At 47.9% G+C, this 16,836-nt stretch overlaps 1 protein-coding gene across 3 annotated transcripts in view; it reads left to right on the top strand.

The window, feature by feature from the left end:
- Positions 1 to 16,836, top strand: part of NTNG1 (netrin G1) — a 225,747-nt gene that overhangs the window by 112,056 nt on the left and 96,855 nt on the right. The gene's annotated exons all lie outside the window — the stretch shown is intronic.

Raw genomic sequence — 16,836 nt, 5'->3', positions numbered from 1 at the left:
TTCTAAAAATGTCAGGATAGTTCTAAATCAGAATATACGGACATAAGAATATAAACGATGCATAAATCATCTATGTTTAATTAAGTAATCATAAAATTTTAACAAAATAAGGCAGGATTTTTAAAAAATATATATTTTTATTGATTTCAGAGAGGAAGGGAGTAGGAGAGAGAGATAGAAACAACAATGATGAGTGAGAATCATTGATCAGCTGCCTCCTGCATGCCCCACTCTAGGGATCGAGCCTGCAACCCAGGCATGTGCCCTGACCGGGAATTGAACCTTCATCTCCTAGTTCCGTGGTCGGCAAACTGCGGCTCGCGAGCCACATGCGGCTCTTTGGCCCCTTGAGTGTGGCTCTTCCTAAGCCTTACGAGTACCCTAATTGAATTAATAACAATGTACCTACCTATATAGTTTAAGTTTAAAAAATTTGGCTCTCAAAAGAAATTTCAGTCGTTGTACTGTTGATATTTGGCTCTGTTGACTAATGAGTTTGCCGACCACAGTCCTAGTTCTTCGGTCAATGTTCAACCACTGAGCAACACCGGCCGGGCAAAATCCCACCAGATTTACTACTTTCCTTTTACCCCTCACCCTCGTAGAACCCTCCCACTGCACTGCAATGGTTCTGAGGAGAGGGCCCCCACCTCCCTACCCTGGGACTCACCCGCTGCCTTTCCCTGGTCACCAGTCACCTGTAAGCTGGTTGAGAAGCAGCTGGGCAGGAGACAAAGGTGCAATAGAGGTGAGCCCCTCCCATCAGGTCCCCTTCTGTCACCTCCAAACTCCTGTCCAAATTCCTCAGGGCAAAGCCGATGTTGGCGTGTGCTGTGCTGGGCGCCAGATGGCTGGGGTATTTTTAGTCTTGGGGGAGGGACTAAAGAAGCCAGGCCCGTGGCCAGGCGTGTCTCCAGCTCCTAAGTTATATAAGGAGCGTGGAGCCCCGCGAGGGAGCTGCTGCCTGGGTGGCAGACCTGTCAGTGTGGAACCTGGTAGACACTTCACCCTTGAACGGCTCAGCCTTGTCTGTCTTTCTCTGAGCACACCATCTAGAGGAGCCTTGAAGGGGAATTGGTGATCTTGGAAAGCAAGTTCTGAAGGTTCCTTTTCAAGAAAATCATACACGGAAACTTTCCCAAAAAGTTGTCTCCATCACTACTCCTCCCTCCATTCATGGGATGGTTGCAATATTTAACGTGCCTTTCCATGTCTGTATATGATCATTATCATGATATTTTTTTCTGCCTGTCATGCCACAAATAATGTGGGAACTGGAGTGAGTTATTTGGGGACAGTAGGGAAATGGCCATAGAATAGTGGGCAGAGAATACAAGATTTTTTTCACCTTGAAATGTTAAGCGAGGCCACAAAAGCAGGTGGGGGATCTTGGAGCTGGCTGACCATGAATTCCAGGTCTTTATTTCTTCCGCACAAATGCACTTGGTGGTTATGTGTTATACTGGCTGGCATTGTTTGGTATATAAAAAAATTAATGTTGTGATGGTCATAAGACGAAGGTCGCATTTAGGTTCTTTTTAGCATGTGACACATCTGAGACCTCTTTTACTGGTGACAGAACCTAAACTCCCACCGTAAACATTGCAGCCCTCTTCGGCCACGCGCTTCTTCTGCCGCCACTTCCTCCCTCGCGCTGTGCGCTTATTCCCGTCGCAGAGGAGGAAGGTGGCTGTTGGCGATCTCGGCCGCTCCACCGTCCTTACCTTGTTCAATCAACCTAATAATCTCCCGGGACTAATTCTGACTGTGGATGTCCTCCTTCCGTAAATCAGGCTGCTTTTCCCTAATGAATAATAGACGAGTGCAGTGTGCCAGCACCTTAATTAAAGAGTGCCTCTCTTCGTCTTCATCTCATTTTAATTTACAGGGTAATACTACAATAATATCACTAATGGAAGGTACATTAAAGGACATCAAGTAGCATTAACTGTATTAAATTATGGTACTTGTGTTAATTAACTGCCGAAGCAAGATGGTTCTAATGGCCAAAAAGGTCGTCTAATGCATAAATAAAATCTACCCAAATGAGAGGTGAGGGGAGGAATGGGGAGGAGATGTTTGTTCCGAACATCTTTTTATACCGACAGGGAGCTGAGCCCATGGGCTGTGAAATCTAAGGTACAAAATGTTTCCTTAGTTACACATGGAAAGTTTCGATTTTGAAGTGTTTTGTTTCCTCCTAAGCATTTGCTAATTACATTGAAAAGTTGAACATTATATTTGTCAGATGCATTGATTTTAGAGAACATAAACTCAGCCTGATTTATTGTTTGTTTGAGGTGCCCAGTTTCAAGGAAGTAATATGATTTATTGTAATCATTGTAACACTGGAAAGACAAGTGAACATTTGATGATATGCTCACCTGTTTGTGAGGTGTGCTGTCAGCAATGGCTCAAGGTACTGGATTCAGTCACAAGGTGATAGAAATTCCTTTTCAACTTCAAAATCTTTAGGATAGAATTGTAAGACCTTTTCTCGGTGGCCTAGAAAGCTCTAACCAGCATCTCTAGTACTTGTCTTGTTAGAGAGTACCCCTAAACATAATCGCCAATAATTTCCCGCAATGGTGTTCACCCATGTCTTGCCCTTAGCAGCTACACAAGCTCTTTGCAGGTAGTTGGCCATCAGCCACTACTGGCAGAAAGGACTTTGCCTTCTGAGCCTGTCGTTCATCTCTGAGAAAGGAGCCGGGCACCGCTAGCATGAAAGCTCCACTTCTACACACTTTTTGGTGCTGCCCCAGCTGGAACCCACTGCCCCTCTCTGATCCCAGGACTGGGAAAGGCCCAGGGACAGAGCCCCTCGGGCTGGCTGGCAGGAGTGAGAAAGGCCCTTCCCCGTCACCCTCAGAAGGAACCAGATATCTTCATATAGCCTCACTGTTTGAATGTCACCGCCTTGATGTTTGCTATAATCAGGAAATTCACTTTCTTGAATCAAGGCTTTCAGATGGTTCATGGGAAAGTGTGTGATCATGGGAAAGTAAGCAAGAACACTGCGGGGAGCTGCAGAGCGTGAAAGCAGTCGGGCATCCCCAGGCTTCCTCAGACAATGTAGGGAAAACCATGTAGCACACAAGTGGTCTGGGGAGGACAAAAGGCTTCCGGTCCTCTTGCGAGTTCACTGAGTCCTTCTCTCAGCCGCAATTTGAACAAATCTGCCAAAATTCACCTGTCAGGTGAGAGGCGCCAAAGCACGGGGCCTGGCCTTCCTTCATTCTTCCCAATGAGTCTTAGTCATCGAAGTTGGGTTTTACCACCACCCAACAGACTCTGCTTTTATAACACCTTCCCTCTGTCACCAATAACTGCTCATCCTCCATCCCGGCCAGACGCCGGGTTAGACGGCGGACATATGGAGAAGCACACGGCATAGTCAGTGCTCGCAAGAAGCTGGTGCCCACAAGGACACAGACATGTAAACAGAAAAGGAGGACCGTGTGGGGTCCGTGCTTTTGCCACATGGGTGTGGAAAGTGCCCTGGCAACAGAAAAGTGGCTCATTTAATGTGGGAAGCCTAGCGAATGCTTTGATGAGGATGTGATATTTGCACGGTGTCTTGAAATAGGTACTTTAGACTGTGCAGCAGCCAGGGCCCAACGGATATTTTAGGTGACTCATTGTGCTTAAGAACAGCACATCTGGTAAGGAACAGCACATCTGGTAAGGAACAGCACACCCGGTAAGGAACAGCACATCTGGTAAGGAACTCCAAGTAGTTGGACAGATCCTGGGAGATGGGTTCCGGCCTCTCCAAGAAGTACTGAAGGACTCTTACCTTGGGCCTTGAGTCCCCCATGCCATAGAAGTAGAAAGTTCTCTGGGTTCTTAAATGTCTACTACGTGCAGGGAGGGACTTTCCAGAGCCATGGGATGACAGGCTGTTCCCACAGGGCTGTGTTGAACCGGGAGGTGCAGGGAAAGACCAGGAGGACTAGGCCATTGCTTAGTGTGGAGCAGCTGGAAGTCCAAGTCCTGATGCTCCAATGGAGAGTCCCGAGAGCGCCCCAAGTTCCACAGAAGCCATCACAACGTGCGGCTTTGAGATTTGCTCGCCCTGTCATTCGGACTTAGTGGACCAATCAGATTTGAAGGAAAGAAGGGCTGAAGGAAAGATGTTAGTAGGAATCCGAGTGGAGGGTCCACATAAGGATTTGCAAACACTCCTCTGGTGCTGAAGAAAGAGGTCTGAGCTGGAAATACACACGTTTGGATGGTATCTCCTCGCATGTGATGGCTGACGTGCAGAGAATGAATGACATCGATATAATAGGGTTCTTTCCCCAGGTAACTATGAATGGCTGGTCACGTATGGAACACTTGCAGAACTCTGTGCAGTACTGTCAGTGAAGTGGTGATTTCTGAAGGAAATTGAGAAATAATCCAGGAAAGAGGAGGAAATCAGAATGAGACGGGGATGGATGAGTGAAGGACATTCTACCAAATCTACCCACTGGATTAGTGTTGACGTAGTAACCCTTCACGTCTGTATAGCACTCAGCTTGCAAGGCTCTGGCCAGGTACCCTCTTTCCATGCATCCTCATTAGAGACTCGGGAGGGAGGTGTTGCTTAGCCTCATTTTACAGATGGGGAAACTGAGGACCCGTAAGGTCCATGACGTTAAAAGCATCCCACACGCAGGAAGGTGACAACATCAGGCTGCTAATTAGAAACTGTATGTTTTGTCATTCTGTTAGCCACCCCAGCCTGGCGTGGGCTCAGCACATGCAGGAATCTCAGGAGATTCCCGAAGGAGCCATCTTTCAATTGCATCCTTAGCCAATAGGTCTTGGGTCTCTGTTCCTCTCAGAACATCCTGGGAGTGGCCCTCCCCAAGCCTTTGGGCTCGGGATTTTACTGCGCCACAGTAAAAGTGACTGTGTGTTTATCGGAGCTCCCTCCCTCATTTTCATTCACTTTATATGTATTATTAGGCTAATTTGTCGTATTGTGTTAGGGCCTGGTGTCTTACTGTGAAAATAAAATTGTGATGATAGTGTCTCATTTTAGAAAGGGAGAAAAAAATTAATGAGCTGAATTTTCTCAGCATTAATTTGTTCTCATATTTCCCCATAAACGTTTAATTCCAACAACTACTCTTGCTTCATGGGCATCATCCAGTTGTAAAACAAGCCACAAATATTCCTGGATCAACGTGGAAATGGCCAACTACCTTGGCTTATTTTAAGAAAGTGTATCTTTCAATTGAAGGCAATCTGCTTTTTCTTTTAACTTCCACCTATTAGGTTATATTCTCTTTTCTGGAACCGTATTGAACATAAGTGTCTGCCTCTTTCATACAACAAAATTATGTAAATTTGAAGTCAATGATCCTATCCCCAAGTCTTTTTCTTTCCAAGTTAAATGAATATTTAACTATTCTACCATCTAAGATTTTTAAATTTAATTTGCTCTTCTTTTAAAAGGAGAATGAAGTTCAGTAAATAAGAGTATTCAAATGAAAAGCTTAGCAACCATAAATAAAAATTAACAAACACAAACATTACTATTTAGCTCCCATGGAAACACTTAAAATAAAGATTTGTGGCAGGAACCCATTTTAAGTGGACGACCGAGTACCATCCTGATTTGGAGCATATATTTTACGTCCTTAAGGATTGCTTGAATTAAAAAGAGAAACTATGCATAAGCAGCTCATTTTCCTCTGAGGTTTGCACCATTAGAAGGAGAGAATGCATCTAATAATCCCTCCAATTAAATTAGCAACTTCGTTAGCGTGCAGAAAAACAACCCAGTTCAAGAGCTTGTCTCTTTATCCTCGCTTCCCCGGTGCCACAGATATTTTTAAACGAGTGGGTCATCAAAAAGGAAAGATGTCTCCTTCTTAAGAAGCATCACGATCCTTGGGCAAAATCCCACATCATAGAAAAACGAAATAACTTCCTTCCTCCCTTCACATGGATAGAGGAAGCTAGAGTCCAGCTACAGCCACGGGACCAAGCAAGGGGAGACGGGTGCACTCCTCAGTCCTATCGTCTGCAGTTGTGTTTTACCTGAATTCAGTGGTTGGCATCTTGAGCAGGTCTTGGTGGGTTTTGTCCCAAGGGTCAGAGGTATTTCCCGACACATGAGGAGGTCATGCCGCTGGTGGGCACTCACTGTAAGAGTCTGTGTGGAGCTATGTGACCGAGGGGTCAGTAGAGACACCATCCCCCTTCAGTCTGCAAACACAATACCAAATGAGTGGAGGTCAAGGGTCGTGTCGTCATCATTTGACTGCGGAGAGAGGGGTTGATTTCATTTCAACGTAGGTCTGTATTCCAGTTCCGACAGCCACCTCTAGGACTGAATGTGCTTGTTTAGCCGGGACTCACAGCACTGCACGTAAACGCAGGACTGCTGCTTCTACCCGTGTCTAGCAGCAGCAAAATTGTATCTAAACAAGGTCAATCGGTGGCAAAGGGAGAAAGGACAGTTTTTAAATTACGTATGGTTTGGCCAATGAGCATGTGTCTGAGCTTCCACTTGGAAGAACACTGACTGAATGGATAGAGTTTTTAAATATGTGACACAGGAGCCTTGTAAAGCCTGGTGGTCTGCAGATCCCAGTCCAGAACAGTATGTAATTAGGATCGCTACTGTGTCAGCTCTCTCTGGCTGTCGGGTGCCTAAGGCAACTGGTCTTGTGCTAGGAATGTAGAGAGGACAGAGATCAAAACATTAGAATCTCAAAATCATTATTGGTCTTATTTGTTTGTTTGTTTTTGTTCATCCTCACCCCAGGATATTTTCCCATTGATTTTAGGTAGAGTAGGAGGGAGGCAGGGAGAGAAACATTGATGTGAGAGAGAGAGAGACACATCAATTGGTTGCCTCCTGCACACGCCCCAACCAGGGTCAGAGCCCTAGATTCTTCAGTGTGTGGGTGACGCTCTAACCACTGAGCACACCAGCCAGGGCTACTTGTCCTATTTTATAAGAGACCGTTGGCTGGCAGTCCAAACCGGTTCTGGCTGCAGCTGCGCTGGTAACTGTGAGCGCAGAGTGAGGCCCAGCCGCTCTAAGCACGGCCGCCCCGTCTTCGCCATGAGCGGGTGATACTGGATCCGCGTTCCTCAGAATTGCTCTGCCAACAAAGGCCGCCATGCTCAGACACCTGTGGGGGACATGTGGTTTGCAATGTTTTCTTCCGGAAGTCACAGTGCATACAGGCGCACGCGAGATGTCCTATAGCAGTGATGGCTAACCTTTTGAGCTCGGCGTGTCAGCATTTTGAGAAACCCTAACTTAACTCTGGTGCTGTGTCACATAGAGAAATGTTTTGATCTTTGCAACCATCGTAAAACAAAGATTTATATTTTTGATATTTATTTTATATATTTAAATGCCATTTAACAAAGAAAAATCAACCAAAAAAATGAGTTCGCGTGTCACCTCTGACACGCGTGTCATAGGTTCGCCATCACTGTCCTATAGTAAAGAGACACTTCCATTTATTTAACCAGAGCCTCACAAACCTTCTTAGCCAAGACATCTATGAATCCCACCAACGAATTAGCAGTAGCAGAACTCTCCTGGGGTAAACAAGTTTCCTTCATCCCCGGTGTCACTGGACCCTTCACCGGACTAAGGGAGTCAATGAAAGCATCTTGCGTGCGTGCGTGCGTGTGTGTGTGTGTGTGTGTGTGTGTGTGTGTGTGTGTGAATTATTTGCACTTAAGAACAGACTGATATCCCACAGCAAGGTCTAATTTTAGTTACCAGCCTTTCTGTATTGTTACCCATTGGGTGAGAAAGATGAGACCCTCTCAGGGGAAGGCTAGCTGTAATAGGGAACACCTTTCTTTCTTTCTTTTTTTTAACTGTTGCTCTTATTCTCTGAGCCTTTGGGAGTCCTGTGCACTGAAGAATGATGGGAAATTAAATGCTGCCTTGGCATAGATGGGGATATTTTGTGTTTTGTTTTTAAGCTGGAGAAATGGTGATGGAAGAGTCAGCAGAGATGTAAAAAAATGAAATGCCAAGTGATTCAATCTGGTGTGTTTTAGAGAGAAATCGAGATGCCGGGGGATTGCTATTCCTCTGGCATGTAATCTCTTCACACTCTAATGACACCAATAAACTAAAATCATGTCTTTAAAGGCAAATGAGATGAACTAATATTTAATTTATTCCTCTTTGTTGTATGGAAACCACAGGCTGGTTTTCGTTGAAGGCACATTGCCTTCTCCCTGGCTCCATGGGAGTGTTAATGAACAACAAAGGAGCGCCCAGCAGTACTGAACCTGGGCTGCGGCTACGGGGTGTCGCCTCGTCTAGGCGCTGTGCTGCTGCCCTGGCTGCTTGTACTCCTTCGGTCTCGCCAGAATATCAGGGAAGCGAAGCTGTTACAACATACGGGTGACATCCATGTGTAATTATAGCTCCTCCAGTGCTGCTGGGAACAGGGAACAGATGGGGAGAGGGTGGGCCAGGAGATGATGGGAGGGGGCGGGTAAGGGGTCAGCGATTTGGCAGGTTGGAAATAGATCACATCATGAGCTCCTGGACTGGAATCATACGTGCAGTGTGTATGCCCAGCAGTCAGAGCGGCGTAGCCTTGCAGAATCATTTCTCTTAGCACTGAAAGAAACCATGGAATCATCTCATCGAACTCCCTCTTTTTTTTTTATGTGAAACAGAATGGTTAACTAAATTAGCCCAAGATGATACTGTTGCATAAGCAGAATTTGGACCCAGGTGGGACTTGTGTCTCACTCACTGATCTGCCCCAATGCCCAGAACGGGCCTGGCACATAGTAGGAATCAATACAGACTGACTGAGGGAATGAGCACAAAGAGAAAAAAAATATGTTCCTCTATTTGTGATGGTGGGGACCCTTAAAGTCACAGTGCAGAGCAGTGACCCATTTCTGGGGGGCAGCCAGGACTGTGATAGTGGACGGCAGAAGAGAGAGTTATGGGTATCCGCAATGGATGGCCACATTTTTATCTTGGGGAGCCAGAATTGTGATGGTGCCATTGATATTTTAGAAATTGAGAGGGGTACCTACTTGAGACTCGTATGAGCTCATATTTTAGCTTAAATGTGGTGATGGCCTATGGGAGGTTGGAATTATGAGACTAATAAAAGAATGAGAGAGGAAGCTTAGATATGATAACTATTTGTTAGTGAATAGACGAGTAAGTTAGCCTACCGATGACCTACAGGTCACATAAATTGCTGTTTTACATTTTGAGTTTCTGTCCGAGCACAAACATTTCTTTAGAAATAAACAGATGGCAGTCATTGTCATCTTCACTGAGTGGAGCACTGGTTTTCTCAGGGACACCTGAATACCTAGGAAGCATTTTTACCTTTGACGCATCATCCTGAATGCGCACAGATCATTAATAATCGGCTTTATAGTTTCATAGTCTGACCCATCGATGAGTTTGCTGACTCCACTGGAATATGCGCTAGTCATCTAAGTGTAGAGACTAAGGGGATGGATGGAGAGTATACTACAAAAGTATCTTGGGGATGTCTATTTCCTTCGGAAAAGATTTTTTTTTTAAGAGAGAAAGAAAACTCAATAAAGGAAGAGGTGCTCCTCAGGAAATCTTGATGCAAGAGAAGGCTTGGACGGCAGGTTGCATTCTGTCGCCATCCTACCCGGGGTGCGCAGAGCAGGTGAGAAATCTCGTTCACATCCGCCTCAGAGGCATGTTTTTGTTGCCCAGCCTGGTGGCTGACTCCAGATCCGAGAGACCAGAGGGTGGGGAGGGGGCCTTTCTTGGTTCAGAGGGACACTGCAGCCCACTAGCTCACTAGAGCCACTCAGAGGCCCCGTGCTTCTCAAAGCTCATGAGCTAGGGTCTGTCCTGTGTTCCACAGGGACCCACACATCGGAGGAGATAAAGCATGCTGCAGAGTACGCACTGTTACTAACAAGGGGACCATGGCAACCACCTTCTTAACCTCAGCATGGAGTCCATGGAGCGTGCAACATGCCACCTTCTGTAACAGACTGAGCCTGGGCCAGGGGGTGTCGGAAATATCCTCTCATTAAAAGAGGGAAGAAGTTCATTTTGGAAAGAGCAGTGTGGCCATTTGATTACGTTTGTTAATGCAGTACAACATCTCGCCAGTTTAAGGATGATTGGGTTGTGGCTTAAGATAGAAAAGAAGAACCAGTTATGTTTAGTTAAACAGAAATGATATTATAAGCTTTGCAAGAATGTGGGGATTGGTCATAAAAACAAAAAACGGGGTAAAACATCATTGAACTGGGAGTCAAATCACATGGGTTGTAATCCCCAAACTGTAACCTAGGAAATAATACAATCGTCCCCCCTCATCCACGAGGGGTAAGTTCCGAGACCCCTAGCGGATGCCTGAAACCACAGATATTACTGAACTCGGAATACACTATATTTTTCCCTATGTTTACACACCTGTGATCACGTTTAATTAATAAATCAGGCACAGTAACAATAATAATAATAAAATAGAACAATTATAACAATGCACTGAAATACAAGTTATGTGAATGCGGTCTCCCTCTTAAAAAAATACCTTCTTGGGCTGTCCTCGCCCTTCTTGTGGGGATGTGAGATGATACAGCCTAAAGCAGAGAGCTTCCACCTTTTCACTTAAGGGAAGCACTGGATGGCTTCTCTCCAGCACGTCCAAATTCCCAGCATCCCTCCTCTTGCCCCTGGGGGCCGTTGCTAAGTAAGATCAGGGTCACTTGAACACAAGCATCGCGATACCACCGCCGCCCATTTGATGACGGAATTGGCTAATAAGTGGCTGAGGGGTGGGGACCGGGCGCAGCGTGGAGACACTGCACGAAGGGAGGATTCACGTCCCACTGAACAGGGCAGGATACTCAGCACGGCACGCAGTTGAAAACCTCTGGAAGGCTGATTTCTGGAATCTCCCATTGAATAGCTTCAACCACAGTTGAGCACGCGGAAAGCGCAACCGTGGATCATGGAGAGGCTACATGCCTACCTCACCTCCCTTTCAAGAACCGTGAAACATGCAAAATACCCTGCAAATAACTGTAAGCACGCGAACACGGGGTGTCCCAAAAAATGTATTCACACTTGGAGTCATCATTCATCCCAGTGGGTTCCGTCCGAAAAGGAGGAACAGCAATCAAGCTCTCGGAAAAGGTCTGTGTGTGCCTTGTCTGAGACACCCCGTAGTGCTTACTAGTTCCTGGCAGCATGCCAGTGGCTAGAGCAGCGGTTCTCAACCTTCCTGATGCCGCGACCCTTCAATACAGTTCCTCATGTTGTGGTGACCCCCAACCATAAAATTATTTTCGTTGCTACTTCGTAACTGTCATTTTGCTACTGTTAACGAATCGTCATGTAAATGTCTGATATGCAGGATGTATTTTCATTGTTACAAATTGAATATAATAAAAGCATAGTGATTAATCACAAAAACAATATCAACACTAATAAAAGAGAAAAATGGTAATTGGCGTACGAGCTACCCTTTTCATTGGCTAATCAGGGCTATATGCAAATTAACTGCCAACTAAGATTGGCAGTTAACTGCCAACAAGATGGCGGCTAATTTGCATATGTAGGCACAATGCAGGGAGGCGAAAGGGAAAGCAGGAAGAAGCCCCCTGCCACTGACAGTGATCGGAAACCCAGGGGGGAGCTAAGAGCTGGGGGGCAGGGCAAAGGCGGTCCTGGGGCCGCCTTTGCCCTGCCCCCCAGCCATGATCGGAGAATCAGGTGCCTTTTCCGCCTTGGCCAGTGATAGCAGGAAGTAGGGGTGGAGCCAGCAATGGGAGCTGGGCACGGTCGAAGCTGGCAGTCCCAGGAGCTAGGGGCCCCTTGCCTGGGCCTAAAGCGAAGCCCACGGTCGCGGGGCCGCTGCAACTGAGGGTCCCCGCTGCCCGGGCCGGACGCCTAGGCCAGAGGCGTCAGGCCTGGGCAAGGGGCCGATCCTGCAATTGGAGGGTGATGGGGGTCAACTCCTGAGGGCTCCCAGTATGTGAGAGGGGGCAGGCTGGGCTGAGGGACACTCCCCCCACACACACACCCAGTGCACGAATTTCGTGCACCGGGCCCCTAGTGTAATTATATATGTGTTTTCCGGTGGTCTTAGGTGACCCCTGTGAAAGGGCCGTTCGACCCCCAAAGGGGTCCGACCCACAGGTTGAGAACCGCTGGGCTAGAGCTACAGAGATGGGAAGCCACAGTCCCTGTCCTCAAGTTGCTACCGTCTGGATGGATTGAAGGCATTTCACAAGTTAAATCATAAAGCAATGGGATCTGTGGAGTGATGGGGACAGGCACCAGGTTGCTATGGCAACAGCGGGAGGTGCAGGAGGAGGAAGACCTCTGGGATGCAGGACGCTTTCCGGAGGACGACCTTCGGATGGTCTCTCCTTCATCAAGGTTACTTCTGAACAATTACCTCCATATGTCAGCCTGAACCACATGGAACTGTTTGTATTAATCCATTCGAATTGTTGAATGTGAACTAATGATTGGAAATACCACCTGCCCTATTGGAATACTCACACTCACTTAGAAAGACACGTTTGTCTTACTCTTTTCCTTAATATGGGTACATCCAGAAAATGTATCCGCAGGTGAGCTGGTTCCAGACACACAGAAATACTGAGTGCAATGGGGGTTTGCACGGCGGCCTGGTGTTTAATCAGACCGAATAGGCAGGCTCAGTTTTCAATAAAAGTTAATCCTGTTTTCATTAAACAGAAATGCTATTTGTGGAAAACAAGAGTCCTGCAGAGATAAAAGGGTATCTCTCCGGGTTACACATTTAATATTTGCTTAGCATTGATGAGTCTAAACCAAGAGGCTTCTTTGCAATTTGATTATTTGCTCCTTTCCTTGGTATTGACCGTTCTATTAGATTTCGCTGCGAGCAACAGCATATGTAAAGGTGCCAGTGTTATTTTCCTACCAAAATAAGATGCCAGAGGAATGCACATACCTCAGCTGAATCTTTGATACAAACAAAAATAGGAAAATTGTAAGTTGAGGCCTGGGTTTGTTAACCAGTTCTGGTTTCCATGGAGAGGCAGCGGAGGGAGGCTTGGAGCAGGTAGACCTGAGTTCAAATCCCTCCACTTGCTACTGGAAAAAAACTTCATGACTTAAAAATATCTCCGGCTCATCCCCTCATCTATACAATGCAACACGTGGGCCCACGTTGATGAGTTATTTCAATATTATTAATGTCGGCAAAACCCGAGTGCATGTTAAGTAAACGGTGGTTCTGATGATGAGCCCAAGAATAGCGGTTGCAAAGGCATATGATGACTTCCAAAGCAGTTTTGCTTTGTTTTCAATTATGTTTGTATTAGTCTCACTGCAACCTATTGGCCCGCTCAGTAGGAACCATTAACATGTTTTCTTCTTCTACGAACTCCTCTTTTCCATGTTGCTGGGCTGCGTTTATATTGATGCTAATACATAATTCACACTCCGGCGCTCCCTTGTGAAGGCACTGCTGTTATCTGTCTGGATCGTTTCCTTTCCCTTTGAAGACTCCAGCAGGTCCCGTGTGTCCTCACCATATTCCTGGAGTTCTTCGCAGGGAGAAATCTCCATGAGAATGAGGACCGGGCGTTTTCTGGAGACAGGCAGGCCTATTGTCCCGTCTCCCTGGGCCGCAGGTGTGAGGCCACCCCCTCTCCCCCGCATGATGGCTGGCCTGCTCTGACATTTCACACGGAGGGCTCTTGAGTAAGACAACCGTAGTTATGAAAGATTCATGGCTTCATCCCGCAGTCACCTTGCCACACAGTGACAGAATCGTAATGTCCACTGACCCTGGTGGTCCGCAGAAAGGAAGGGAGATGTCTCCGGATCCTCGGAGATGAGGGGCGGGGGGCGGGGGGGGTGGGGGGGGCGGGGGGGGTGGGGGGGCGGGGGCTTCTTCTTCTCCCGGCTCGCAGTCGCGCACGCCACTCTGCGTTCTCTTTCCTCGGGCCCCGGGCGATCTGCTCTGGAAAGAAAGGTCAGGGTCACGGGCTCAAGAAGCACAATGGGATCAGAGACACATTCAGGGGCTGGGAGGGAGTCGGAGCAGAGGGCTCGCAGGGGAAGGAAAATTATGTGTGGTCACTCCAGGGGGCCCCGGGGGAAGAAGGCAGGATACGGAAGAATTCCGCATTCGGAAAGGACTTTCCGAATCCCATTAAAACCAGTCGCTCTTTGTCTGACAGCGGCCTTTTTTGGTGAGTAGACATTTCATCTCTATTTTATATGGAGTATGTTCTATTTTCCAGGCAAAGCAGGCTTCTTAAAATAAGCATTTGGTGGGCTTGGTAGTAACATACCGCATTCTAACTTTTTTTTTTAAGTTCTTTTTTAAAAAATATATTTTATTGATTTTTTACAGAGAAGAAGAGAGAGGGATAGAGAGTTAGAAACATTGGTGAGAGAGAAACATCGATCAGCTGCCTCCTGCACACCTCCCACTGGGGATGTGCCCGCAACCAAGGTACATGCCCTTGGCTGGAATTGAACCTGGGACCCTTCGGTCCGTAGGCCAACGCTCTATCCACTGAGCCAAACCGGTTAGGGCCAGCATTCTAACTTTTAAAAACAGAATGTGGCTGACTGATCAGGGAAATTCTGATATATAAAGGATAACCTCTGCGGGGGGGGGGGGGGGGCAGAAGTATTAATAGAAACATAGTTTCAGCATCACCATTATTGGGGGGCAGATACCAGAGTTCAGACATAAGTGCTTGACACAAATAAAACCGTGAGCTATGAAAAATGTACATGAAGCGACGTGTCTTCACACTTAATTAGTCGCCACCGAATGTTTTCGCTTTGCTCGGTGGCGTGCGGTACATACATCCCTGCAGTAAGTTCAATGCAAACGGTTGTTAATGGAGGGACCATCTGCTCCGTGCTGGGGAGTTTGCCGAAAGGAATGTGGTTGAACCACTCAAATACCAGATTTCTAAAATGAGCTGCCTCTGTGAACCCCAACATTACTAATCCTCCCCGGCCTTTCGAATTCTCCGCACGCATCGTTCAGCCACTTGGAACACAGTCTGAGCTGCTTTTTTGTTGTTGTTCATCCTCACCTGAGGATGTTTTCCATTGATTTTTAAAAAAATAATCTTTATTGTTGAAAGTATTACATATGTCCCCCACTGATCCCTTCTAGCCCACCCTCAGCCCCTACCCCCGGCCTTCACCACCCTATTGTCTGTGTCCATGGGTTATGCATATATGCATACAAGTTCTTTGGTTGATCTCTTCCCACCCCCCCACCTCCGCCTTCCCTTTGAATTTCCATTGATTTTTAGAGAGAGTGGAAGGGAGAGGGAGAGACTGAGAGAGAGAAACATTGATGTGAGAGAGACACATCGATTGGCTGCCTCCTGTATGCACCCGACCCGGGCCAGGATCAAGCCTGCAACCGAGGTATGTGCTGGAATCGAACCCAGGGCTCTTCAGTCCAGCGGCTGACATCCTATCCACTGAGCCAAACCGGCCAGGGCCAGCCTGGGCTGCTTCTAATGCAGCCGTTGGACACCTCTGGGAGGCAGAATCCCTACAGAGGCGTCTCCCTGTACACGGAGACCTGCGGGGCCCTCGAATTCTGCTCAGGGATTGAGAGCAGCCAGTCAATAATCAGATGGTCACCTCTGCCAACATGGATGAGACAGACTCCATCCCCGTCCGTCCCTCCTGCAAGTTATTTCTTCGCAGCCGTCCATCACCGGCCAGGCGCGGGCCCAGGACGAATGGCCCCATATCATCAGTGTTGCCCCCTGCACCTCCCGTCATCCATCCACACCACCGTCTTTCTTCAGAAGATGATCCGTGTGCCATGGGAGCCACGATTTCCCCCCAACACACTTCGTTAGCCGCTGTCACAGAGCGTCCCAAGAATGTCTGCCGGACTCCCCGGTGACAGGGTGACACATGAGGAAATCAGTCCCAGCACGGGCGCCAGGGCCTCCAGGTTTCCAATGGCGCGCTCTGCTTTCATCCGGCCTTTCTCATCAGTCCCAGGTCAAGGTCGCCACCCGTATATTTAAGCGCCATCTGCCACGAAGATCTATCACATTAATATCCACCGGAGGTATGCGCGGCTTCACTGCCACCGGATGGAATGGGTGGCTCTTGGCCGACCGCTCACATGGCTTTCTCGACCCTTTTTTTTTTTAATGTTCCTCCACTCCTCTCCTTTGCTCTAACTGGATCTGATTTAAGACTGTGCTTTGGGGGATTTGCCTGCGGGAGAGGAGGCCGGGGAGAGCTCGTTAGCCCAGCAGACGATCCAGCCCTGGGTGAACTAGACAATGCCAAGCTCGCTTCCGGGGGCCGCCGCACAGAGCCAGGGCTGCGTGGAGGTGGGCAGCCCCGCGGTGCCGGACAAGCTTCTTATTTGTTAAAAGGAAAAAGGGATCTTGTACTGAAAACATCCCCCGTGGTCTGTTCTCACGAACAGAGGCGCCTCCTGAAGGCCGCAGGCATCCGACGCCTCCGTTTCAAAAACGAGCACGTGTCCGTCCGTCTCCAGACAGGCCGCTGCCCTCGAACCCGCCCCAGAGCCTTTCGGAGATGGAGAGACCGGCTTGATCATCACACACGCGGCCCCTTCAGGGCGGCGGGCGGGCGGGCGCCGGCTGTGCGCCTGAGAAGCCGGGCTCTAGCCTTGGGTTTGCACAGCGATGCCGAGCCCTCACAGAGCTCCGGCTTCAGATGTGGAGGCCAGAGAAAAGATCCGCAGGCTGCCCGACGGCACCTGGTCACTGAGCGGTAGTGCCTCGCGGGCACCCAGACACCACTTCCGTCTGATTTAGACTTGGTTACGTCTTCCCTCCCAGAGGGAGCCTTCA

Source organism: Myotis daubentonii, chromosome 18, assembly GCF_963259705.1.
Source record: "Myotis daubentonii chromosome 18, mMyoDau2.1, whole genome shotgun sequence".
Lineage (NCBI taxonomy): Eukaryota > Metazoa > Chordata > Mammalia > Chiroptera > Vespertilionidae > Myotis > Myotis daubentonii.
This window is presented reverse-complemented; position numbering and strand designations above follow the sequence as displayed.